The 26,270-nt window shown below is 45.6% G+C and overlaps 1 long non-coding RNA gene across 2 annotated transcripts; it reads right to left on the bottom strand.

Annotated features, from left to right (window-relative positions):
* Positions 1-6,113: 6,113 nt before the first annotated feature.
* LOC309845688 lies at positions 6,114-25,277 on the bottom strand. Of its 2 annotated transcripts, none has more exons than XR_014301422.1 (2): positions 25,072-25,277; positions 6,114-6,828 (listed from the first exon to the last, which is right to left on the bottom strand). It is a non-coding gene; the product is annotated as an uncharacterized lncRNA (long non-coding RNA). The 2 variants fall into 2 exon arrangements; XR_014301423.1 differs by lacking the exon at positions 25,072-25,277 and adding an exon at positions 16,081-16,283.
* Positions 25,278-26,270: the final 993 nt, after the last annotated feature.

The following is a 26,270-nucleotide window of genomic DNA, read 5'->3' as shown; positions in this document are numbered from 1 at the left end:
AAACATATTTGATCAAAATGCATATCTAAGTATAAAACAGGGATGAGAAAGTAGTACAAATGAAGACAAACCAGGTAAGTGACATTAATAAAGAAAGTGAAGAAAAAATGTAGCCTGAGGAATATCGTATAAAGTACAACAGCATCACTTATGAAGTATTCTTGTGAAAAGTATTTAACTGGAATGCAATTAAGCCTTTCGACTGAACTTCCAGCTTCAGGACATTTGGGAAATAGAGCAACAAGTTGCATAATGCCATAGGTAATTCAGACCCATCCAAAATGTGAAACACTCTACAAGACAAATGGCTCAGTTCTTTTAAAAGTTGTCATTTTTTAAAAAAAGAAAGAAAGAAAAGAAAAAAGACAGGAGTAAAGGAGCACTGTTATAGATAAAAGTCTTAAGAAAATAACCAAGAGGCGCCTGAGTGGCTCAGTTGGTTGAGTGTCCAACTCCTGGTTTCGGCTCAGGTCATGATCTCAGGGTCCTGAGATCAAGCCCCGTGTTGGGCTCTGCCCTCAATGGAGAGTCTACTTGAGATTTTCTCTCCCTCTCCCTCTTCCCTTCCTTTCTCTCTCTCAAACAAACAAATAAATAAAATATTAAAAAGAAAAAAGAAAGAAAAGAACCAAATACAATTCAATTTGATTCCAATAAAAAAAATTAGCTTCCCTTTGGGGGGAAACTGGGGAAATTTTAACATAATCCAGGTATTAGATGATGATAAGGAAACATTCGTTTTCTTTGGTGTGATACAACAGTGTGGTTTTATAAAAGAATGTCCTTATTTTTAGGAGATGTATGTTGAGGTTTTAAAAGTGAAGCTTCTTTTTTTTAAGACTTTATTTATTTATTTGAGAGAGAGAGATAGCAAGAGAGAGCACAGACAGGGGTGGGGGAAAATGCGGGCTCCTTTCTCCAGGCTCTCCCTTCTCCCTGCAAGCAGGGAGCCTGACGTGGGTCTCCATCCCAGGACCTTGAGATCATGACCTGAGCCGAAGGTGGACGCCTAACCAACTGCGCCACCTAGACATCCCAAAAGGAAGCATTATTTTTCAAATATTTTATTTATTTATTTGACAGACAGAGATCTCAAGTAGGCAGAGAGGCAGGCAGAGAGAGAGAGGAGGAAGCAGGCGCCCCAGCAAGCAGAGAGCCCGATACGGGGCCCGATCCCAGGACCCTGGGATCATGACCTGAGCCGAAGGCAGAGGCTTTAACCCACTGAGCTACCCAGGCACCCCCAAAGCATTATTTTAAAAAACAAATAAATAGGGGCACCTGGGCGACTCCTTTGGTTGAGTGTACAACTCTTGGTTTCAGCTCAGGTAGTAATCTGGCATTTGTGAGATCAAGCCCCAGGTCAGGCTCTTCATTCAACCAGGAGTCTATTTCTCTCTCTCCCTCTGCTCCTGCCCTCTGTTTGCATACTTGCTAGTTCTCTCGAAATAAATAAATAGATTTATTCTTAAAAAGTGAAGTGTTATAATGTCAGCACTTGCTTCAAAAGATTTAGGAAAGGGCGCCTAGTGGCTCAGTCAGTTAAGGTTTGACTCTTGATTTCAGCTCAGGTCATAATCAAGCCCCACTTCAGGCTCAACACTAGGCATGGAGCCTCCCTGAGGTTCTTTCTCCCTCTCTCTCTGTCCCTCCTCCACCACCCAAGTTCACTCTCTCTCTCTTAAAAAAAAAAAAAGAGAGAGAGAAAGAGAGAGAGAGAGAGGGGAGATGGATGGAGGTGAATGAAGACAATACAGTAACATTAACAATTTATCAAATCCAGGGGATGGTGTGTGCACAAATACTCATTGCATTCATCTTTCAACTTTTCTATACTTTTATAATTTTTCATAAGTTTAAAAATACAGCCACTTTCTTGAGTCTGTTCAGAAGTTAAATGTTATTTATGTAATCAATGATTTCCTATTCTGAATCTCTCGACAGTTTATTACAATGCCTTCTAGAGTTACACCTGTCTTTCAGAGATCAAAGTACTATGGGATCGTTATTTTGTTAAGATCTAAAAGCCAAATAAGGCCCTTCTAAATAGTAACAGGGAGGGACACATTTTTAGACTATCTATATACACATCCAGCAATTTTCCTAAGTGTTTTAACAGTGTGCCTCCACCCCTCCATCTGTCATCTAATGGGAGATGTTACTCATGGGCGTGTGCCACACATGTGCCCAATACAGAAGCAGAATAAAGTTGATAACCACCATGTTAGATTGTGTCTCCTTAGAAAAAACTCCCCAGTCTAACCATGAGAAAACCATCAAATTCTTATGGAGGGACGTTCTGCAAAGTTCCTGACTGGCATACCCAAAATGGCCAAGATCATGAATACAAGGAAAGTTGAGAAACTGTCAAAGCCAAGAGGAACCCAAGGAGACATGACAATGAATTATAATGTGGTACTGTAGACTGGATCTTGGGTGGGGGGGACAATCATATTGGGTTAAAACTAAAGAAATCTGGGGGCACCTGGATGGCTCAGTTGGTTGGGCTTTTGACTCTTGATTTTGGCTCAGGTCATGATCTCAGGATCCTGGGATGGAGCCCTGCACTGGGCTCTGCACTCTGTGAGGAGTTCTGCTTGGGATCCTCTCTCACTCCCTCTCCTCCTGCTCCTCCCCCCGCCCCACCCTCCCCAGTAGTGCTCTCACTCTCTCTCTCTTCCTAATACATACATAAAATCTTAAAAAAAAAAAAAACTAAAGAAATTTCTATAAACTATGGACTTTAGTTAAAGAAAATGTATCAATATCAGCTCATTAATTGTGACAAATGTACCAGACAAATGTAGGATGCTAATAATAGGTAAGACTTGGTACTGCCATATGGGAACTCTACTATTCAATTTTTCTGTAAACTTAAAACTGTTCTAAAAGATAAAGTTTATTCAAAAATTAAACTAAAAATCTTTATCTTTCAGGGGCCTAGAGCTTAGGGCTAACCCATAATTATGAATGCTTGGAATTTGTATATTACTTTGGCCTCCCAAAACACTGTTGTGTACATTATCTACAAAATCTCCATGTTTCTAATACCAACCCAGCTGCTTAAAAATAGTTGTGCAGGGCACTAGGTCATGGTTTCCCATTCTGAATCCTGGGGTACTTGGATACAGTTTGAGAAGGTATGCCTGGTGGGATGAGCAACATATTATTAATGATTAAATCTGGAAAAGTATGGAGGCCTGTGTCTATATGTGTAGCATACAAGCCTGAGGGATTGGCTAAATTTAAAAGTAAAGTAACTTATTTATCCGTCCACTTATTTGTCATTGCTAAGTGGCTACTACAAACATCTGGTAGTTGCTAAGAATACAGGAATAAAAGACACATCCTCTATCCTCAGTGGGATCTCACCACCAAAGAGATAGACAAGTAAATAGAAAACCATAACCCAATATGGTAAGTGTTGTGGTGGAGAAAAACACAAAGAGTTGTGGCAGCACGTAGGAGGGACAGCTAATCCAGACTGGAGTAGATCGGGGCTTGTGTAGTTCTACAGGGCAAACACTGAAAATTCTATGTCCTTCACCATCCCTATTTCTGAAATATTAAAAATTTTACTTTCCAAGAAGTATAAGGAAGTTTTACTCTCCCCTCAAGTAGACATATATATCTAGTAGCTACATATAGATGTATATACATATATACACACATATATGAGTATATAAGTATACTTTACACATCAACACATATATACCTACATAGATACTATACATATATATCAAGTATATATACTTATGTATATACTAGTATGTATATACATGTATGATGTGTGTATGACTATATATTTTATACGTACATATACACATATATATATTTTTTAAGTTTACAGATTATAAAAGGCAAACTAAATAATCAAGGTAGTGCTTACTAGTAAATGAGTTGGGGTGTGTACCGTTTTTTTTTTTTATTTTTAAGATTTTACTTATTTATTTATTTATTTATTTGACAGAGAGAGAGTGAGATCACAAGTAGGCAGAGAGGCAGGCAGAGAGAGAGAGAGAGAGAAGCAGTTCCCCGATGAGCAGAGAGCCTGATGCGGGGCTCCATCCTAGGACCCTGAGTTCATGACCTGAGCTGAAAGCAGAGACTTAACCTGCTGAGCCACCCAGGTGCCATGGGGTGTGTATCTTTCAAGGAATCTGAATGAAGGGTGCCTAGGGGTCTCAGTGGGTTAAGCATCCACCTTCAGCTCAGATCATGATCTCTTGGTCCTGGGACGGAGTCCCAACATCAGGTTCCCCGCTCAGCAGGGAGCCTGCTTCTCCCTCTCCCTCTGCCTGCCACTCACCCCTCAGCCACTAGTGCTCTCTCTCACTCTGTCTCAAATAAATAAATAAAATCTTTTTAAAAATTAAAATAAAAAATAAATAAATGAAGAGGACTGAATGAGAGACAGTGGCAAAAATCACTAGTGTATCCACAGCCACAAACACTTATGAAGCAATCCAGGCAGTATGTTTAGCAAAACTGCAAATATGAAGAAAAACTGAATAAACATTGTAATACAAAATTATTGACAAAGTCTTAATAAATTTTGTTTCCATTCTTAGTTTAGGGGCGATTCATCCTCATTTCTGAGTAATAACAATCAGTAGTCACTCCTCATAACCTATAAATATTTCCAAAATGTGAAGAATGTCTTTCAAATTGAACCCAAATGACAAGTAATTCTTTTGTGACCTGAAAACCGCAGCATTAAATATGTATGTAAAAAGTTCCGATATTGTTCATTGTCTTTAAATTCCTCACATATGACCTATGGCCTATGCATAACTAAGTTACAACCTATTAAATCTGTAAATGTAGTTAAATTATGACTCCTGCCTCCTGAGTTTATTACCCCCACAGATTTATTCCTCTCTAGGTCCTTAGTGAGAAATTATCATTAAAACCAAAACTGAAGTTTTATTTTTGTTTTTTAATTGCTCCAAGGCTGTAAAATACCACTGAGTATCTTTCTTCATAATAGGAGACAGAATTCCCAGCTCTCTTTTGCCTAAGTACATAAAAATAGCAATTAATGGGGGTGCCTGGGTGGCTCAGGGGGTTGGGGCCTCTACCTTCGGCTCGGGTCATGATCTCAGGGTCCTGGTATCGAGCCCCGTGTTGGGCTCTCTGCTTGGCGGGGAGCCTGCTTCCCCCTCTCTCTCTGCCTGCCTCTCTGCCTACTTGTGATCTCTGTCTGTGAGATAAATAAAAAAATAAATAATAAAAATCTTAAAAATAGTAATTAATGTATAGTCAGCCTTAATATTTAAGGCCAGTTATGGGAAATAAGTTTGCATTTCCATACATTTGAGAAAGAATGGCTTTAAAAATGCTTTTAAGGGGCGCCTGGGTGGCTCAGTGGGTTAAAGCCTTTGTCTTCAGCTCAGGTCATGATCTCAGGGTGCTGGGATCAAGCCTCGCATCGGGATCTCTGCTCGGCAGGGATCCTGCTTCCTCCTCTCTCTCTGTCTGCTTCTCTGCCTACTTGTGATCTCTGTCTGTCAAATAAATAAAATCTTTAAAAAAAATAAATAAATAAAGATGCTTTTAACAGAAGCACTAAGAATTACCTTAACATATAATAACAAAAACAAGCTGGGTTAGTAAGATTATACTGAGGTCTGCTTCATGGAAAGGTACTATGCTGGATGTCAAGGAGAAAAATGAAATATACAAATGGCTCCTGCTTTAAAGTACTTATAATTTTTAGGATTAAGAATAGTGAGCAAAGAGCTAATCGTGTGTATGTACACAAGGAGCCCTGCAAAGCCAAGATTTCGGAGAACTTAGACAAAGGGACATTCAGTCAAGAAGAAATACAAAAAAGCAGCACAGATGTGTATAAAAGGTGTGAGGAAGAATAAAGCACAGGATGAGTTGGGCCTTGCCAAAATAAGCTAAGGACAGGGGCGCCTCGGTGGCTTCGTGGGGTTGAGCCTCTGCCTTCAGCTCAGGTCATGATCTCAGGGTCCTGGGATCGAGCCCTGTGTTGGGCTCTCTGCTTGGCAGGGAGCCTGCTTCCCCCTCTCTCTCTCTGCCTGCCTCTCTGCCTACCTGTGATCTCTGTCAAATAAATAAATAAAATCTTTAAAAAAATAATAAGGTAAAGACAACGAAAAGGACCTTTAATCTATATTTAGAGTGAGAAAAAGAACAAGGCAGGTGTAGGCATGATGCTTGGGGCTGAGGGTGTAATACTGACAGATGATAAAGCAAAATTGCTCAATATCTATTTTGTTTTCATCCTTCTTATCAGAAGACGTCTTTGAACTAGAAAAAACTCTCTGCCAAAGAAGATGGCCAATGGGATTAAGTACCGATTTGACCCACTTATTTGTAGCAGGACTGGGAAGACTACACAGGTTCTCCATTTAAAACTCGACTTAGCTTCTTGAGTGGCCCAAAGGGAACCATCAGAGTATGAGAGAAGCAGAGGCAGGTGGTGCCAGAGACAGACCCAGGGACAGGTGCACAGAGGGTCAGTTTGTCCGAAGGAAACAGTAAGGCCAGGTGACAATGCAAAGACAGCTAGCTGTTAGTGGTGGGATCAGAGGCAAGGTCATAAGGCATGGAGAACAGACCTGGTATTTCTGTGTGGCAGCTACCCCAGATGCTTTGTAAATACGCTCTCGTTAAATCTCTTCGACACTCTCCATGAGAGTAGTGTGACCCCTGGACTTCTCTAATGTGGGAAATACGACTTGACTGGCAGGTGAAGGCAGGCAGCAAGTGAGAAGAGCAGGTGAGGTTCTTCCCCAGGTCCGGATGCCTGTACCGTCTCTTCCTCCACAGGTTCAAGATGGCTGAAGAATGTACCACCTAAGGGATAGCAAAGTCCAGAAGCAGAGGTGCCCAATGGCGTCAAGGAAGTCTGTGATCAGCTCTGAGAGCCCCTTCTTGGGCCTGGAGTTTGGGGGGAGGGTAGCCTTCCCTGGACAAAGTGAGGTTCAAGGCCTTTGTTGTTGTCTTCGATTTATCAAGTGTAACTTAATGACAGGGACAAGGCCAGAAGGCCCGGAATTTCACACACAATTCAAGGAAGGATGACTTGATGCTGACCTGCTTAAGTACTTCCTGCTAAGATTCCAACGTGGGAGAACAGCTGAGGGAAACCCCAGGACTGCAGCAGAGCAGAAGGCCCGGGAGCAACCTGTCAGACAGGGAGTCCCACAGCGAGCTTCAAGACGAAGGTCTCCAGGGAGAGTGCCTGGGTGGCTCAGTGGGTTAAAGCCTCTGCCTTCGACTCAGGTCATGATCTCAGGGTCCTGGGGTCGAGCCCGCATCGGGTTCTCTGCTTGGCAAGGAACCTGCTTCTTCCTCTCTCTCTCTCTCTCTCTCTGCCTGCCTCTCTGCCTACTTGTGATCTCTGTCAAATAAATAAATAAAATCTTAAAAAAAAGATGAAGGTCTCCAGGGATTATAAAACAATGACACTGATAGATTGTTGGAAGTAGCATTTTAAACAAACAAACAAAATACAGCTGATGAGAATGTGACAAACATATTGGAGCATGGGGGGGGGGATTAATAAATAAGCCCTTAGAAAAATAACCAGATTCAAAAATAAGCTGGTTTTAACTTTAGGATAAACTCAAATTGTGGGAAAAGAACAGAGTACACTATGGGGTTTTGTAGTGAATCCTACTTAAACTATGGCTATTGCATTATTTTCTTTTTTTGACTATTGATTTTTTTAAAATAGTAATATAAGTGTGCTTAGAAGACAGGCCGAGGAGAAGAAAGGGTGGAAAGGATAAGAGTTAAAATGCTCAATAACAGTAACAGGAAATCAATGCGTAACACCAAAGTCGATAACTTGAGAAGTAGCCACATAATTATGTTATTTAGAAATGTGGAGTGAGGGGCGCCTGGGTGGCTCAGTGGGTTAAAGCCTCTGCCTTCAGCTCAGGTCATGATCTCAGGGTCCTAGGATCAAGCCCCGAATCGGGCTCTCTGCTCAGCAGGAAGCCTGCTCCCCTCACTCCTGCCTCTCTGCCTACTTGTGATTTCTCTGTCAAATAAATAAATAAAGTTTTTAAAAAAAGAAATATGGAGTGAAATAACATAAAGTGGCTGAAAGAGTTGGAAGCGGTTGCCAGTTACAGAATGGGTTTGGGTGGCGTGGGTTGGGGGGGTATAGTGATGTGGGCAGAAGATTGCTTTTTTCATCGCAAGTCATTTTGTACTATTTGATTTATTACTTACATCATTATGACGAAATGGCTAATTTTTTTAAAAGCAGATGGGATCTGACTGAAAAAGAGAAAGGAAACCATACCAAAAGTAACTGTGAGTCACGAGTCAATGCATTGAGAGAGGAGTGAGCCAGGGCACAATCAACAGAGTAGCTCATTGAAGAAACTGGGAACCAGCCGGAGCAGGTGTACAGCCCTCTCCTCTCCTCCCCTGAAACAGAGCTGCTCGCAGCAGTGGCGTTGCCCTAAGCCAAGAGGTGACAAGCGATGGTGCTTGTTTTGGGGCTTGTTAAAGCCTAGATACCTGAGCCCCACCCCCACCCCCACCCCCACATTTCAGTAGGTCTGGCGGGGGAGGTGGGGGTCAGCAAAGAATTTGCCTTTTGCACAAGTTTCCAGGTGCTGCTGCTGCTGGTGGTCTGGGACCCCACTGAGCACCAGGATCCAGGCCGCAGCTACAAGGGCTCTCTAAAGAACACAGGCAGTGTGCCCAAGGAGGGCTCTTAATAAGGGGACCGAGAGGTGGGATGGAAATGCAGCAGAATCTAGGCTAACTCCAGGCTCCACAACAGCTGCGAGGAAAAAGAAGGAAGAGGAGAAGGAGGAGTAAAGGACAAGGACAGATCCGCGCTAAAGTGCTATTTTCACAGAATAGGGCCTTTCTTACTTTGATCATTGGAGAGGTCCCCAGCCTGCTGGCCTGAGCCCCACATCCCTGACCAGGAGAAAGCCTGTAAATGCTCCTCACCCACTGACCTAAAAGCCACAGTCAAGGCTCCCATCCGGGAAAGAACGATGTCAATAAACCGCAGAAAAAGTCCAAAGTAGCCACACACCAAGAAATAGGAACATGTATTACAAATGTGAAGGGATAAAAAGGCACGTGAGGAAAATCAACAGCTGCAAGAGAAGGATTAACATGAAAAACACACGCAAAAACAGCTTATCCTAAAAGAATTCAGGAAAATAAGGGAAGTATTTCTTTTCTCTTAATTCTAGCCTCAGAGATAAACTTGAGAGAATATTCCAAGGAACAGGAGCAGACTGCTATGAAAAAGGAGCCTACATCCTCATAGAATTTGAGGAACCTAAAAAATACAACTACCCAAGCTTTAAAAAAAAAAAAAAGTGAATGAGCAGAAAAACGAACGAACAAAGTTAAAGGCCGAATTAGTGATCTGGAAGATAAACCCAAGGACTTCACTCAGAACATGATACAAAAGTCAGAGAAATACAAGACCTGTGAGGAAAAATGAGACAGAAGATGAAGGAAGTCCTATCGTCATCCAATGGAAGCTCCTCAAGGAAAGAAAACGGAGAAGGGGGTAAAAATGAGAGAAACAACAAGGAAAAAATTCCCTAAGTTGAAGAATGAACAATTTCAGAGTGAAGGGGCCCAGAGAATGCCAAACCAGAGACGTGTAATAAGATCCAGTACTAGGTGTGTGTCAGTAAAAACCCTGAGTAAAAGTCAGATTAAATGATCTACGTGTGTATGTGGGAAGTTTCCAGAAAGAGAAAGGGTGTCACCTACCAAGGAGTAAGAATCAGTTGACTTCAGACTTAGCAACACTGCTAGATGCTTGAACGTCTTCTAAACAAGGCCAGCTTCCTAACTTGCAGGGCTCAGTGACAATGAAAACATGGGACTTCACGATGAAAAAGTATTAAGAATTTCAAGATGGCAACCATGGAGTCTTAAACCAAAGCAGGGTGGGGGTGAGGTTAGGGGTAGAGGGTATTTTTAGGTACAGGGCTCTTCTAAGCACTTCCTTTACTTCCTGATCCTTCCCAGTGACCAAGGCCTATAGTACTTCATGCTATTTTCTTTCTTGGAGAGCACAGGTCCCATGCCAATGGAGGCAGCCCTGTTTCCAAGTTTGGAGAAGCAAAGATTTTGAACCTAACATTCTCTACTTAGCCAAACTGTCGACTAAGTAGAAGGGCAAACAGAGATGTTTTTGGACTTGGGAGAATTTAGAAAATTTACTTGACGCCTACCCTACATGAAAAAGGTATTTGAGTCGCTTTCAAAATAACTTAGAGCTTCCAGAAAAATAAAATCAGACTCCAAGAAATAAAGTGGCTTAAAATATCAGAGACAGTGGTAGCTGGAGATGACCTAGAAGTAAAGGAGATGAAAAGAAAGCAGGGGAATACATTAGGTACTGAGGCTTAAGTGATTTTTCTTTAAGCTTCAAAGGTTTAGTGACATTGGATTATGTTCCTTCTCTATAGAGCCAATCTTTGTTGGTTCAGTGGTAAATAATATTTAAATAATTATAATACTGTCATGGCTTTTTCAATGATTTTTATTCTTAGAATCAATCTATAGTCAAAATGCATTAAAAAACCCATCACTAAAATTACAGAACAGAATGTAAATATTATAAACCTTGGCAAAGTAACATAGGTCATATAAAGAAATAAGAGGCAGATAAGAAAAGCAGAGTCAAGAGGATCTGCTTGAATTTGATAGATCCAGAAATAAAGGTTTCTGTATTTTATTTGAAGTTGTAAAATACCCCATACAAAAACTAAGAACTAAAATAATAAATCTAACAAAAACTGGTCAGGGAAAGTAGGTGGCATTGTAAGATGTTTTAGATTCTGCATTTTCGTTTTCATAGCAAGCAATCAGTAGACCCTTTCTACACTGATAAATCAAGAAACAAAGGTATAAGCAAATTATTTCAGATTCTATAACAACCACCATAAAAATTTTAAACAGGAAATCTTGACGATGGAGGCTCCTGAGGAGTGAGACTCAGGGAGCCGTCTGGGGAAGAAATATAATGTTTATTTTCCATTTTATACTTTCATTCTATACTCTTCTGTATCATTCTAATTTTGCCATGTGCGTGCATTATTTCTTTAATTAAAAAATCGGTTCAGCAAGAAAGGAAATGGGAGCAGTAGGAATCAGTAGGAGCCAGTATGGCTCAAAGAGCTTGACTTTCTTCCCAGTTACTAGCCTGCTAGATGAAGAGAACTCAGTATTACCATGTTTCAGTCCCTCTCCTAGGAGCTGGAGATGCAGTAAAGGAAACTTAAGTGAAACAAAAAGTTGTCTTCATGGAACTTACATACAAGCGTAGGAGGTTGACATCCCAAGTGGTCAGGTCTAAAGAAATTTTAATGAGGGAAAGATCAAGGGATGCCTGGGTGTGAGGCAGTTTTGGTTTGGGTGACCAGAGAAGGCCTTACCGCAAAAGTGATTAAATGACTAAAGACCGAAAAGTGATAAGGGAGTAGTCAAATGGATAACTGAGGGGAAGCATTCCAGATAGAATAGCCAGTGCAAAGGCCCTGGGGCAGGAATATACCCAGTAAGCTCCAGGAACCCAAGTGTCTGGGGTGGAGAAAGCAAAAGGGAGTGTTGTAGGAGATGATGAGAGAGAGAGAGATAAGGGAGTAGGGGCAGGTCACACAGGCCTTAGCTGTTCTTTGAAGGACTTCAGTTTTTCCTGTGAAGGAGATGACAAGAGCCCCGTGATATAGCAGAACACAGAACTTCTCAAACTTTAACATGCACTTGCATCACCTGAAGGGCACATGAGAACGCAGATTCTGATTCAGTAGGATTGAGGTGGGCTCTGAGATTCTCCAGTTCTTACAAGCTCCCTGGTTATACAGCCCCATTGGTCCAAGAACTAGCCGTTGAGGAACTAAGGTCCTCAGTCCAAGAACATATGATGAACTGTATCCTGCCAACTACCCCAGGAGTGAGCTTGAGTTGAGCCCCCATCACCAACTCCAGCCCTGTCGAATACCCTGATCGCCACCTGTGATGGATGCTGAGCCAGCAGACCTGGCTAAGCCACATCAAGATTCTGGACCCACAGACCCCATGAAATAATAAATGTATGTGTTTTATTTATTTTTTTAAAAAGATATTTATTTATTTATTTATTTATCTGATAGACAGAGATTACAAGAGGCAGAGAGGCAGGCAGAGAAAGAGAGGAAAGCAGGTTCCCCACTGAGCAGAGAGCCCGATGCGGGGCTCGATCCCAGGACCCCGGGATCATGACCCAAGCTGAAGGCAGAGTCTCAACCCACTGAGCCACCCAAGTGCCCCTTATTTTTTTTTTAAGATTTTATTTATTTATTTGACAGAGAGAGCGCGCGCACAAGTGGGGGGAGTGGCAGGCAGAGGGAGAGGGAAAAGCAGGCTCCCTGCAGACCAGGGGAATCCCCATATGGGACTCCAGGATCAAAACCTGGGCAGAAGGCGGTGACTTAACCAACAGAGCCACCCAGGTGCCCCAATGTGTGTGTTTTAAACCACAGATTTTCAGAGTAATTTGTTACACAGCCACAGAGAACTAATACATCATCAAAATTTTCTTTTAAAATATATGGGGCATTTAGAAAGCTCTGGCCTGCATTATCAAGCATGTTCTCGATAGATTTTAACAAGGCTTTGATGAGAACCCAATTATTTGGGTAAAACGTACATATCTGAAGATGGAAAGAATTCTCCACCCACTGGCCTCTGGCTCCATACATTTGAAAAAACTAGTTTCTTCTGCCTTATTTACATATCTCATATCAAATGCCTAACTCTAGCCGTGAGCCTTCATGTCATCAAACAGGGTGAATCAACACCGTAGGGGACAGGAGAGCTCGTGGCTCTCAGCCATGTCAGGGAGCTCGCTCCTTCCGGGCTCCCAAGAACTGCCAGCTTTTCGGGAACTTGGGGAGGCAGCTATTAATCACGGCCATGATTCAAAATTAAATAATAAAAACTTCCAATTAAATCGGGAATCGTAAAAACAAAGATCACACACTCTCAAAACTCATCATTTCCTACTCACACATGTTACTCTATGTTCCTGACACTATTTTCATCTATTGTATTCTAATCCTGTCAGTATAATGGTGTCTGCTCTTTCCAACCCTGCACACAGGGACGACACACCACCAGCTCAAAATAGGTGGGAGGATTTATACCACAGAAACCAGCAAATATTACCAATCTGGTTCTCAGCATTTACTGGTATACCCCTGCCTGCGAACCATCCTTAACCCAGCACCACTAGCCACAGCATAACCAGACACAGAGCTGACTACGACCCATACAAGCATGTCCCACAAACCCAAAACCCCAGTTCAAATTCCTTCCAGCTGGGCAGCTCTCCTACCCAACGCAACAGGAGGATACGTGTGATGGAGAAGAAACTGGAGTGGAACAAGATGCCAGTTTTCACCAATTGCAATTAAAAATATCTTTTTGCAAATTTGTTCAAAACAAGACAAGGGTCCCAGCGAAGGCATGGAGGAAGCTCTGGAAAGTTGGATGCCCTGAAGTTCAAGTTCATGGTAAATGCACCTGGGCCCCAGAACATTATGGATGCTTCCATCGTGCCTCAGGGGCTCCCATCGCGGCCAACTCTGGGCTGGGGAGCACAGGGTGGGGGGTGCTGAGAGCACTAGCCCCTGACACGTTTCTGCCTGCTCTGGTGCTCGCTGTGGTGGACTCTCAACAGACACACTCACTGGCTGGTGCACACACACACACACACACACACATACACACACAGTCTCTCTCTCTCTCTCTCTCTCTCTCTCTCTCACTTCAATCTTCCCCGCTGAAAGCAGCTGCCCTAGGGTCATGTCTTTCTCTTTCTTCATTGCCGGAAGAGCCATTACCTGGGACAGGGGAGGGGGAGGGTGATTGCCCCAACAAAATACCGTAGACTGGAACCCTCAAATAATAGAAATGAATTTTTTTACACTTCTGGAGGTTCAAGTCTAGGATCAAGGTGTTGGTAGGTTTGTCTTCCAAAGCCTCTTTTGTTGGCTTGAAGACAGCCATCTCTTGCTGCGCATTCGCATGGTCGTCCCTCTGGGCTCTCCTGTCCCTGGTGTATCTCTGTGTCTAAATTCCCTCTTCTTTGAAGGACACGAGCTGGATTGAATTAAACCTACTTTAAAGACCTCATTTCAACTTAATCATCTCTCTAAAGACCTTATCTCCAAATACAGTCACATTGTGAGGCACTGGGGTTGGGACTTCAACATAGGAATCGGGGAGGGGAAGGACACAATTCAGTCCCTAACACTATCCTTCCCAGAGATGCTAAGCTCAGCCTCTCGGCCTAGCATTAATACGCACAAGACTGCTGGAAAAAGACTTCATTTATCAAAAAGGAAAATATAGCAGGGGTGCCTGGGTGGCTCAGTCGGTGAAATGTTCCCTCTTTGGCTCAGGTCATGTGTCAGAGTCCTGGGATCGAGCCTGGTGTCGGGCTCCCTGCTCAGGGAGGAGTCGGCTTCTCTGTCTCTGTCTGACCCTCCCCCTCTCCCCCATTCATGCTCTCTCACTCACTCTCAAAATAAATAAATAAATAAAATCTTTAAAAGGAAAATGTAGCAGTATTTCAAAAACTACCATTCTGTTACAGAATTATTCAAGAGAGTCATAGAGAACAGGGATGAGGAGGACGACCCTGTGCTTGGAAGCAAGCTATAGGAAGACAGAGTACAAAGGTGTGAAAGTCCCATGTAGAAGTCATAGTGTCTGGTACCCAAATGGCCCTCTGTCACCTGATGCATCAGAGTGAAAGGAGTCCAAGCAGACCCTGGAAAACCAGTCAGAAGGTATTCATGCACTAGATAAGATTTTAAATTAGATGACCTTCAAAACTCGACTACTCCCACGTTCTCCAATTTTTTCACGACCAACATGGCGACCACACCACTTGATTTAGCAAATCTTTTATTTTTAAAAAGATGGAATATTATCTTTCAAAGTATACTTCATAACCTAGAGTGATTGCTAGGGAGCTTTCCTTTAAAGTTCTATCTGGAAAAGATCTGAAATGACTGAAACACAAAATACAAACAAAAAATTCCCCAAGCTCCAAGATTTGAAATTCAAGAAAAAATGTTCCAGATCTCAGCATGAAATGATCCAAAATAGGCAATATAATTTTCACATCTCTTGGAAAAATACTGAGTCATATTGCCCACCCACATCTTACAAAAATAACAGAAATCCAGTGATTCAAGCAAGATACACTCGGCCATTGTCTCAAGCAAACATTTGAGTCATTCAGGAAAATGAGGTGCAAAGTCCCCTCAGTGAAAAACATTTAAATTCCATGTCCCAAGGGAAGTTTTGTAATGAGGAGTTCTTTCCAGCACCAAACATTCCTTTTTTCTCACCTCCTGGGATACCTTCGAGCCAGAAATGGGGGGCTTAGTGGAACCACAAAGAGCCCCTGAACAGGCAGAGTACAGTCCCGTGCCCAGTGAGCAGTGATTGGGGCTGGACCCACAGCTGCCTAGGACAAAGGTGGGGAAGGCTCCCTGGAGACCTTCAGGACCCATGGGACAGGAGGCCATACCTCACCCACCCTCTGGGCTCGCGTCACCCCCGGCCCGCGTGTCTTTCCCTAGACTCAGCAGCAAGCAGCAGGCTAGCCCTCCACCCGTCGCTCATGCCCCCAGCTCCCCCTCTTCCTACCAACCCTGCTGTCTGTGCCTTCCTTGTGCATCCCTCCTTCCCTCTCCCCATCAGCACCACCACCGCCCCCCACTTCCCGCCAGGCAGTGTTCCCTGTTTCCGCCTAGCAGAGTGTCTGATGGCAGTAACTGCTCAAGAAAGGTCTAACGGGGGACAATGACAACACAAACAGAAGAATTCCAAATAAGCAGCTACCGAGCTTGTCAATCCTAAAGAAACGGGCCCAGCCGTCCTCCTCCTTACCCACCCCCTCCAATCCCCTGTACCGCGGTTGGCACCGCTAGGAGATTACTGCAAGCGTTCCCGGAAGGGCACCCAGGGCCCACTGATGCCAACCGAGGGCCCTTGGCCTGTCCTCAATCTGATCGGTCTCTGCAACCCTGGGCAGCAACGATGACTCACTCTCTACAAGAGGTGTCCTTCCTGTCTGCGGCAGCAGCCCTGGTTTTCCTCCCAGTTCCCCCGAGCAACGCGTGCTCGGCCCTGCGGCTGCATCATCTTCTCTTGGGCCTGGCCTTCTTTGCCGACCCCCCTTTCCTTCCACTCCCTGCGCGCCTCAACCTCCTCTCCCTTCCGAGAGCTCCCCCTCCACCCCCGAGTCCGCGCCAACATGGCCGCCTCACTTCCTCGTTCCTGCGCCTGCGCATCCCGTCTTCCGTCGTGCCCCCCCCCCCAACCTTTCGAGATTTTCGCCAAACCCGCCCGCCCTCCACCTTCGACACCCTCATCCCAGTCACACAAATAAGAAATAGTCATCACCAAGCCCTCTGGGGTCTTTCTTTAAATTTGTCTTTCTTACTGACCCCTGCCTCCCTGCCATCCTGTTCCTGCCTTCCTACCGCATACCTGGACTCTCCCGAGTTTCAGCCCCTCGTCCCTCCAGTTCAGCGTGAGACATCTTCCTGAGGCACCTCGCTGATCGACACGGCCCTTCTGTAGCATTTCAGCGGGTCCCTATCATCCCTTCAATATGTACATATATTTTTAAAATACGTATGCAAATAGAGAAAGAGAGAGATGGGGAGGGAGATTTATTCTAAGAAATTGGCTCCTGGGGGCGCCTGGGTGGCTCAGTGGGTTAGGCCGCTGCCTTCGGCTCAGGTCATGATCTCAGGGTCCTGGGATCGAGTCCCGCATTGGGCTCTCTGCTTGGCAGGGAGCCTGCTTCCTCCTCTCTCTCTGCCTGCCTCTCCATCTACTTGTGATTTCTCTCTGTCAAATAAATAAATAAAAAATCTTAAAAAAAAAAAAAAAAAAAGAAATTGGCTCCTGTGATGGTAGATCATGGAGGCTGACAAAAAAAAATCTGGGTAGGCTGTCAGGCTAGGGACTCAGGGAAGAGTTAATGTGGCAACTCGAGTTTGAAGCCGGTCTGTTGGCAGAACTCTCTTCCTCTGGAGAGGTTAGTCTTTCTCTTAAGGCCTTCAACTGATTGGGTCAGGCCCACCCACATTATGGAGGTGATCTGCTTTCTCAAAGACTGGTTTAAATGATTAAATGTTAATCCCATCCAGAAATACTGAGTTAACCAACTTGGGCTGCTGTGAAAAACACCATGGCTGGGGGGCTTCAACAACAAACCCTTATTACTGTGTCCTCACATGGCAGAGAAAAGAGAAATTCTCTCTCTTGTTCTCTTCTTACAAGGGCACTAACCCCATCACAAGAACTCCACAAAAATGACTTAATTATCTTCCAAAAGCCCCACTTCCAAATACCATCGCACTGGGATTAGTGCTTCTATGTACGATTTTTAGGAGAACACAAAATTTTAGTCCATACCAAAGGCTTTCACAGAAATATCTAGAATGGTGTTTGATCAACTATCTGGGTACTGTGGCCTACCCAAGTTGACATATAAAATTAACTATCAGTCTCTCCAAACTCTGACATTGGCTTCCTCAACTCAAGACACTACTAGGCTTCATTTGGATTCCTCTTCCTTACACAGCAGGTGGGAACTCTTTCCAGGTCATCATCTGGGAGAATTTTTTTTTTAAGTTTTTTTTTTTTTTAAGATTTTATTTATTTGTCAGAGAGAGAGTACGAGCGAAAGTGAACACAGGCAGACAGAGTGGAAGGCAGAGTCAGAGGGAGAAGCAGGCTCCCTGCGGAGCAAGGAGCCCGATGTGGGACTCGATCCCAGGACGCTGGGATCATGACCTGAGCCGAAGGCAGCTGCTTAACCAACTGAGCCACCCAGGCGTCCCCATCTGGGAGAATTTAATGGTGTCCCTCATTGGTTTGAATTCTTTCAGGTATCACTATTTGCACTGCCTATTGTACAGTGTCTGAAAACTTCTCTCATATATTTTCTCTGCTTTTTAAATCATTTTAGGTGGGAGGGTAAATCCAGTCCCTGTGGCTCCATCATCCTAAAGGCAGAAGTTTATTCCTACATCGTGCAATGAAGAGTGTTTGTTCTGGGGCACCTGAGTGGCTCAGTGGGCTGAACATCTGACTTCTGCTTTTGGCTCAGGTCAAGATCTCACAGTCCTGAGATCAGCATAGAGTCTGCTTCAGAGTCTCTCTCCCTCCCTCTCTGCTTCTCTCCCTGCTGGAGCTCTCTCTCTCTCTCTCTCTCTCAAATAAATAAATAAAACCCTGAGGGGCAGGGGGGAAGAGTGCTTTGTTCATCTAGGCTCGTGTTCATAGAATAGCACTTTTAGTTTTAAAAGTTATTTGTTTGGGTACCTGGGTAGTCAGTTGGTTAAGCCTCTGCCTTCAGCTCTGGTCATGATCTCAAGGTCCTGGGATCGAGCCCCGCACCAGGCTATCTGCTCAGCAGGGAGCCTGGCCTCTTTCTGTCCCGCTCCTGCTCTGTTCTCTCCTGCTCTCTCTCTCTCTCTCTCTCTCAAATAAAGAAAAAAAATCTTAAAAAAAAAAAAGAGCCAGTCTGTTGGCAAAACTCCCTCTTCCTCTGTCTCACCACCTTGTATGCGCTCTCTCTCCTTAAAAAAAAAAAAAAAATTAATCTGTTTATCATAGAAAACATTTTAAGTACAGAAAAGCACAAAAGAAAAAATAATCTACACATAACTTCCCACCTTTGGTTGCATAATCTTCCACTCTTTATGAATATATTATTCTCTTCATGAATACATTTATAACTTTTATTACTATAGGGATTATTATTATCTCAATAAACACTTTTGGATGAGTGTGTGTGAACTGATGTTAAGATAGTCAGAGGTCACACAGGCACAAGTTCTGAGAGAACCCCCTTCCTCCCAAGTGGAAAGCCAATCCCTGCTAAGCAGGTAGATGAACCTGCTTGACAAGGAAGCGCCTTCTGTGGGAGGTTACTTAAAGAGTTTGGACAACCAGCTTCAGAACAGAGATCCCAGACCCGAACAGCTTCTGAGGTGTGAGTTGCTCTCAGTTGGCAAGCCCCAAAACCTTTCTTTCCAGAACAGAAACTGCTCCCCATCCAGAAAAGGAAAACAGGGCATCTCGCTGCGGGCTATGGGAGTCTAGCCTGATGTAGCTCCTTGGAAGGAGGGGAGAGTAGATCTGAGAGGTCAGTGGTGCTCAGTCCTGCCGATTCAATGCTCCACCACACACCAGGGAGAAAGGGACATCCCGAGTTTCCTGACTTCGTGGGTATGATGCCCTTCACTCACTCCTGTTTTTGTTTTGCTCATCGAAGGCCAGCCACGATTATTGGTTAGAGTAGCGAACAGAATATATAAATAAAGTAACAGGATGTCTCTGAGAAGCCAGATCTTTTTCTGGAAAGCTTTGTCCCTCCCTGATGGTTTCACCTTAGCAAAGCGGTTCGGTAGCTCTGCCAACACAGATCTAAGCTATCTTATACTCACGGCACAGGGACAGTGTCCTATAATTAATAGGTTCACAGAGGCCCAAGTTTTTGTTTTTGTTTTGTTTTTTAATTTCTTTGTCAGAGAGAGAGCGAGCGAGAGCGAGCACAGGCAGACAGAGTGGAAGGCAGAGTCAGAGGGAGAAGCAGGCTCCCCACAGAGCAAGGAGCCTGATGTGGGACTCGATCCCAGGACGCTGGGATCATGACCTGAGCCGAAGGCAGCTGCTTAACCAACTGAGCCACCCAGGAGGCCCAAGTTTTTATAACACTTTCAGTTTTCAATTGTCTGACCCTCAGCCATTGTTTAGGGGACCAGCCCAGCATCCTTTGACTCCTGCCATTGACCTATGACCTCTCAGTTGCTTTTGGCAACTCTGGCAGTAGCAGGGAAAGGTAAGGGGTGGAAGTTAGTTCAAGTGTCTACCAAGCATAGATGAAATTCTCCTTTGATAAGAATCCAATAAAAAGCCTTAAAATATATAGCAGGAGAATACAGTTGGGGGTGAAAAAGAGAGAGAGAAAGAAAGAGAGAGAACAAACCAGACCTTTCTTTCTGCCTTGAACACCGATGACCCTGAGGCTGGAGAGAGCCAAGCAGCCTCAGATCAAAGCAGCTCAACGGGACAGGGGAGAACACAGTATGACCTTTCACGGTAATAATAGCTCAGTTCTCAGGGCGTCTGGACGGCTCAGTTGGTTAAGCGTCTGCCTTTGGCTCAGGACATGATATCAGGGTTCTGGGATTGAGCTCTGCATCAGGCCCCCTGCTTGGCGGGGAGCCTGGCTTTTCCCTCTCTCTCTGCCTCCCACCCCTGCTTGTGCATGCGCACGCTCTCTTTCTCTCTCTCAAATAAATAAACAAAATCTTAAAAAATAAATTCAGTTCTCATTGACAGGGCTTGAGAAAGAGTCCCAATTTTCCCTCTTTCTCATCTCAGTCACAGAAGGTAGGCAGGATATCAGGGTAGCAGAGGGCACAGGCTCATAACGTTACATTAAAGAGTTTGCAGGCTGAGCCCCCCACATAATGCCATTGTGACCTTGGGTAAGACCCTCATGAGCAAGGGGGAGCTGAATTTAGTAGCACCTACCTTAAGAGGTTGCCATGAATCCAGTGGGGTAAGGCGTTTACAATGGCCCTGCCACTCGATAAAGCTCATGAAATCCAAGCTGCTATTCTTTCCTTTTCCAGATCTTTCTCCTTATATGTTCCTTTAATTACCTGGTTTCATTTAAAGAAATTATGAGGGCAGCGTTGTAGATTGTTACAAAAGATTGAAGATGGTGGTGACACAAACATTTCTGGGGGTGGGGGAGGGAAGAGGGAAACTGGGGGGAGGGGTAGAGAAATAAACATGAAATGGGAAAGATACAAAAATGACCTTTAAAAAATTAAAATCACTTTGATGTTTGGGAAAGAAAACATGTCCTACTCATAGCTTGCTCTTAGAATGCTTTCTATAACAACTGTAAAAGGATAGTTTAGCTCAGCAATAACTATAAATCTATCGGTTGACTTAATTATTATATGTCTTGAATTCTTGTTGTGAATGGGGCTACAAGACGTAGAAGGAATCTGAGTTGTCAGTTTGTGCCTTTTTGTTGAGAATCAGACAGAACCTAAGAACTGGGGGAGAAAGTCAGCCTTACAGTAAAACAAAGAAAACCATTATGTTCTCTGCACTCAGTGTCCTCCACGGTTTCAAAAAAGATACAGAAAGCCCTGGTTTCCAGAAAAGGAGCTGAGAATAAAATGAACCCAGATTCACAGAGAACATCCTTTTTTTTCCCCCACAGCTCTAATTAGTCTTGTTTTGTGCGCTGTCACCAACATAAATGTCTGCCTTTCCGTTTCTTTTTTATCACCTTCAAGGATTTGGGAAGAAAGAAGTTTTGTCCCAACTAAAATTAATTGTCCAATCTTTCTCATGATTTCTAGAACTCTTTATCTAGAATTATTTCTAAGACAAATATATGTAATTTGTTCATTTGTTCAAAAAATATTGAGTCCCTCGGGCATAGCAGGTGGGACGGGGTGGGGGTAGAGGGTTCACACACAAGAACACACATAGCCCCTGCCCGTGAGTTGCTCATAGGCTGTGGAGAAGTCACTGTACTGGAGAGTTATGGGAGCAGTGCCTGGTGCTTCAAGAGGGGGACACTCGGAGACAGTGTCCACCCAGCAGGACAAGAGGCTAAATCTGCCCATCAGTGTGAGGGTAAGGAACATTCCCAGGGGATACATTTGAGGACACCTTTTCAGATATGCTTTCCAAATGGACCTCCTTCTTTCCTATTCTGTAGGACTTGGGGGAACTCTGAAGTCATCAGGGACCACAACTTTGCAATGGCTTCATAGAAATATGGGGATATTGGGTGCCTGCGTCAGTCACTTTGGCATCTGTCTTTGTCTCAGGTCATGATCTTGGGGTCCCAGGACTGAGTCCCACATAGGGCTCCTGGCTCAGCAGGGAGTCTGCTTCTCCCTATACTCCTCCCCCCTGCTCATGATCTCTCTCTCCCTTTCACTGAAATAAATAAAATTCTTTTTTTTAAATGTAGGAATATTTTTACAGTCTCAAAATTAGCTGAGACCATCAGCGCTACTGTTTAAGAAATGGCGGACAGAGACGCTCAGCCCAGGCCCTCCTTCCTCACCCAGTCAGTATCTGATTCCCTGCTGAGCACCCCTCCTACTAGTTACCCTCATTTCCTCCAGGCAGCTCCCCAGGGTGAGCCCAGAAGTCACTCTTCTCAAGGACAATGATCTTCCTTATATCTAGAAGTCCTTTGGGTACCTCACACTTAACGTTAAAGCACACCTTGCTTTTCACAAACACACGCAGCACCTTACAGGGGACCCTGACAGAGATTCCCCACAGAGTTCCAGTGTTGGGTTTTCTCACAGACATTGTTTTCTTCGTATTTCTTCTTGAAGATGGCGGCCACCTGAATGGCTTTTATGGGGATGACCAAAGGTCATGGCTGAGGAAGGGGGTGAAGAGAACAGGAGTCCAGGCGGAACGGGGTGAGAAGACAGGCGAGGTTAAAGTCCTGGAGAGAGCAAGCTGTGGCCCCTCCACGGCCTCCAAGCTTCCAGAAGCGAGGAGCCAGCACAGAGTGGGTGGGGAAAGGCAGTCACACTCAGGCACAGCTGTCTACTTCCTCCTCCAGGGGCTGAGCACAGTGCCCTCCTCTAACTTCTAGAAGCATTTACCACGTGTACTAGCTCCCTGGAATTAGGGACAAAAGGATTAGGAACCAGGTTCCCAGGCAAGCACACTTGGAGATGGACAGGAAGGTGACTGGGAACGCCCTCAGGTTCCATCACTGAAGGGGAGTGAGGGAAACAGGACCAGGCTAGGGAGGCGTTGAGCTGTGATATGGTCACAACAAAGGCCTCTGCTCTCCCATGGGGAGCTCTGGAGCTGGGACGGCCCCGAGTGTCCAGAACTGGGGCAAGGGAGCCATACCCTAGCACTGACCAGTCTGCGGATGTTGGGCTGTCCAGGGAGAGGGAGGTGACCTTGAGCAAGGGCGGCAATTTCTGGACGGGGACTCAACTCAGAGCCACCAGCCAACCACGCCCAGCTGCGGGGAGAATGAGCCCACCAGACCCTGCTGTGGAGGCGGATGATTGCACAATAAACAATCCATCGTTACCTGAATTTCTCATTTCATTCCAATGTTGGAGGATGAACATGTTGCTCTGAGTGTCCCCCACAATGCCCTGCCTCTCGAAGTCTCGCTGGACAGAATTACCAACTGGGCCTACGAACATCAAAGTCCCTTATGTTCCTGGGATGCCAGCCACCATAATCGGGCGTGTGGAGAACTGTCCTCCTGGCTCGTCATGCCTCTTCTTCCTAGAGTCCAGAAAATCTGAACCTCAAACCCTGTGGATCTAGAAAGTCCTATGGCAGGTCTCAGGATGAGCTAGGGGTCTGGCGACCTCCACATCACCTATAAATGCAAATTCTCGGGCCTGCCCGGCCCATCTGCATCAGAAGCTCCCGGGGTGGGGTCCAGCACCTGTGTTCTAACAAGCCCTCCCGGTGACTCAGGCTCACTAGTCGGAGAAGTGTGGCCGGCGTGGGAGGCAGGAGATCCTGTGAATCAAGGGGGCCTGTGAATCACGTCTCTGCAAGGGCTCACACCTGGCTGGGGAAGGAGAGAGAGACAGGAGTGGGAATGGCAGAAGAGTGTCAAGGCTCACCATGTCCATCCAAGGACACAGCGTGTCTTCTTGGGCCCAAGGGAAGGGGAAGGAGCCAGGCAGGCCCCCGCCACGCAGCCCACACCTGATGCCCCCCAAGCCGAGGCGTGACAAGGGTGGAGGGGTGTCCTTGTGGGCATCCCGACTCCTGCTGCATTCTAGGGGTCTCAGGGCTGGTTGTGGTTTCCTTACTGTAGTTGAAGGGAGGTGCACTGGGTGTTACCTCCTTGGCAGAGAAAAAACAACCTTCAGCCCAAGCCTCTCCCCTCTGTGGGAAGGAGAAGTGAAAAGGGCTGCGGGCTGGGGAGGGAGGGGGGCTGACTGGGGTTTCTGGAGACGCTGAGACTTTCTGGTTTAATCTGACAGCGCCACCTCAGCCATGCTAGGAAATCAGAAGTGGTTCCTTCCATCATCCGTTCAGTTTCTGCAACTGCTCACGTCGCTGGGATTCTCGGAAACCTGCACAGGCTCGGGTCACGGAAGACAGAGCCCTCCGGATGGGTGCGTGGAGCTGCGCGAGAGACCGCGGGGCCCCTCACCTGCGAGAGGGACCCAGGGACCCAGCCTGCATAACTCGGAGCTAACGGATGCGAGGGGGATCTAAGCGGGACCTGTTGGGAAGGAAAACCTCCAAGGAGGAAGCCTGAAGGAAGGACAGGCCCAGGAGGCCAGGAGAAGAGGAGAGGAGAAGGCACAGGGCCCCCACCCCCGTGAGTGCAGGAGCAGAAGCAGAGAGGCAGGGAAGCCAGTGGGGAAGCAAGTCCCCCTGGACCAGAGGGGGACTGGGCCAGACAAGCCAGCTGATGGGTCAAGGCCCGCCTTAGGGGATGTCCTCAGCAGAGTTGCCAGATAAAACACAGGACACCTTGTTCAACTTGGACTTCAGAGAAATAAAGAGTCATTTTTAATATAAGTACATCCCCAGTATTGCAAGACTTTCTGTTCTAAAATATCATCCGCTGTTTATCCGAAATGCAAACTGAATTGAGCAGCCTGTATTTTCCTGTGCTGCCTTGGGTGGCCCGACTCTTGGAGTACTCAGATTTGACAGTCCCTCCTCTACAGTAGTGCCTTATCAGGCAGTTCTGTTGTCGCGGTCATCCTGCTCCTACAGATGCGACAACGAAGTTGCTCCTGTCCATTTCCCCAGCTTGTGCTCCTAACCTCTAGGCGACCACATAGAGTCTCGAATCCATCAGACCTTGATTCAAAATCCAGCTCTGCCCCTCACTCCTCACGACCCGGGGTCAGTGACCTCTGGCAAGTCATTTAGCCTCTTCGAGCCACCGTTTCCTGATGAACAGTTGGTGCCCCACAGAGTTTCGTGAGAAGCAAGCACTCTTTAAACCCGTACCTGGATACCGATGATCACAGCGGTGGCGACGGTGGTCCTTGTCACACACATGGTGCTGGGGAGCCTGGAAACCTATCAGAGAAGTCACTGATGATGCTAAGAAAATAAGGAGCCACGGGCAGGCTCTAGGATGGTAGCAGAAGGGGACGTGTCTTCTCCCTCCTCATGCTGGCCTCCTCCTCAGTACCCGGTCTGCTAGCTTCTCTAACTTGTCTCCCCGCCCCCCACCCTTAAGCCCCGAACCAGCCCCTCCCATGTATGTCAGAGGCATCCTGCCCCCAAGCTCTCCTTCAAGGCCCGAGTCCCTTGCTGCTGGTGGTAGGGGTTCACAGCCTATACTTCCGGCCCACGTTCCTGACTGTGAGCAATCCAGGCCTTTCCAGGCCTGTCAGCTCTGCAGATCACTGCCCAGATGTGCCTACATCCCAGATCTTGCTGCCATCAGGGGAAAAAAATCCAACAGATGGAGCACTTTGCACCCGTCTCCAACCACATATAACAAATGGGTTCTCCTCCCCCTTACAGAGCTCAGCCCAGTTCAGACCACCAGCATGCGTGCTCTAATGTCTGTAATTGACACATCTACTGAGTAAAATCAAGACAGAAAATTTCTGGTGATTAGGTTCAGTGTTAGTCATTTCCTGCCTTCTCGGGTCAAGTCAGGTAGAAGTTCGTTCCTGGCCCCTCAGCTCCCCAATGAAGCCCCTCGCTGCTCTGGTTCTGTTTACCGTGGGCCATCCTAGACAAGTTACCTCCCCTTCTCCACTTGGGTCAGGGGTCCGAGGTGCTGGGAAGCCAGCTCGCAGCAAAGATGCCTAGTACTATCACTATTTACCTGTTCATTCCTTATGATTTTTTACCACTAGTACTCCATGGAGGCATTAATCCTAGTAAGTAAACTAAAAAAACGTATGGCCAGTTCTCTCCTTAGAATTTTTCTCCTCCAGGGCTGAAAGAATTGCCGTCACCTTGACCTTCAAGTTGCCCTCCCGATGCTGGCTCTCAGTCTGACCTGTGTGACTCTCCTGTTCCAGGTCGTAACCAGATTCCTGCTCTTATGAGCAAATAATATTTTTCAAGACTTTTTATTTTTATTTATCTGACAGGGAGAGAGCATAAGCAGGAGGGGTGGCAGGTAGAGGGCGAGGGAGAAGCAGGCACCCCAATGAGCAGTGACCCCGATGTGGGGCTCCATCCCA

Source organism: Mustela nivalis (genome assembly GCF_964662115.1).
Source record: "Mustela nivalis genome assembly, chromosome: 12".
Taxonomy (NCBI): Eukaryota; Metazoa; Chordata; class Mammalia; order Carnivora; family Mustelidae; genus Mustela; species Mustela nivalis.
The sequence above is the reverse complement of the archived record's forward strand: the minus strand, read 5'-3'. Positions and strand labels throughout refer to the sequence as shown.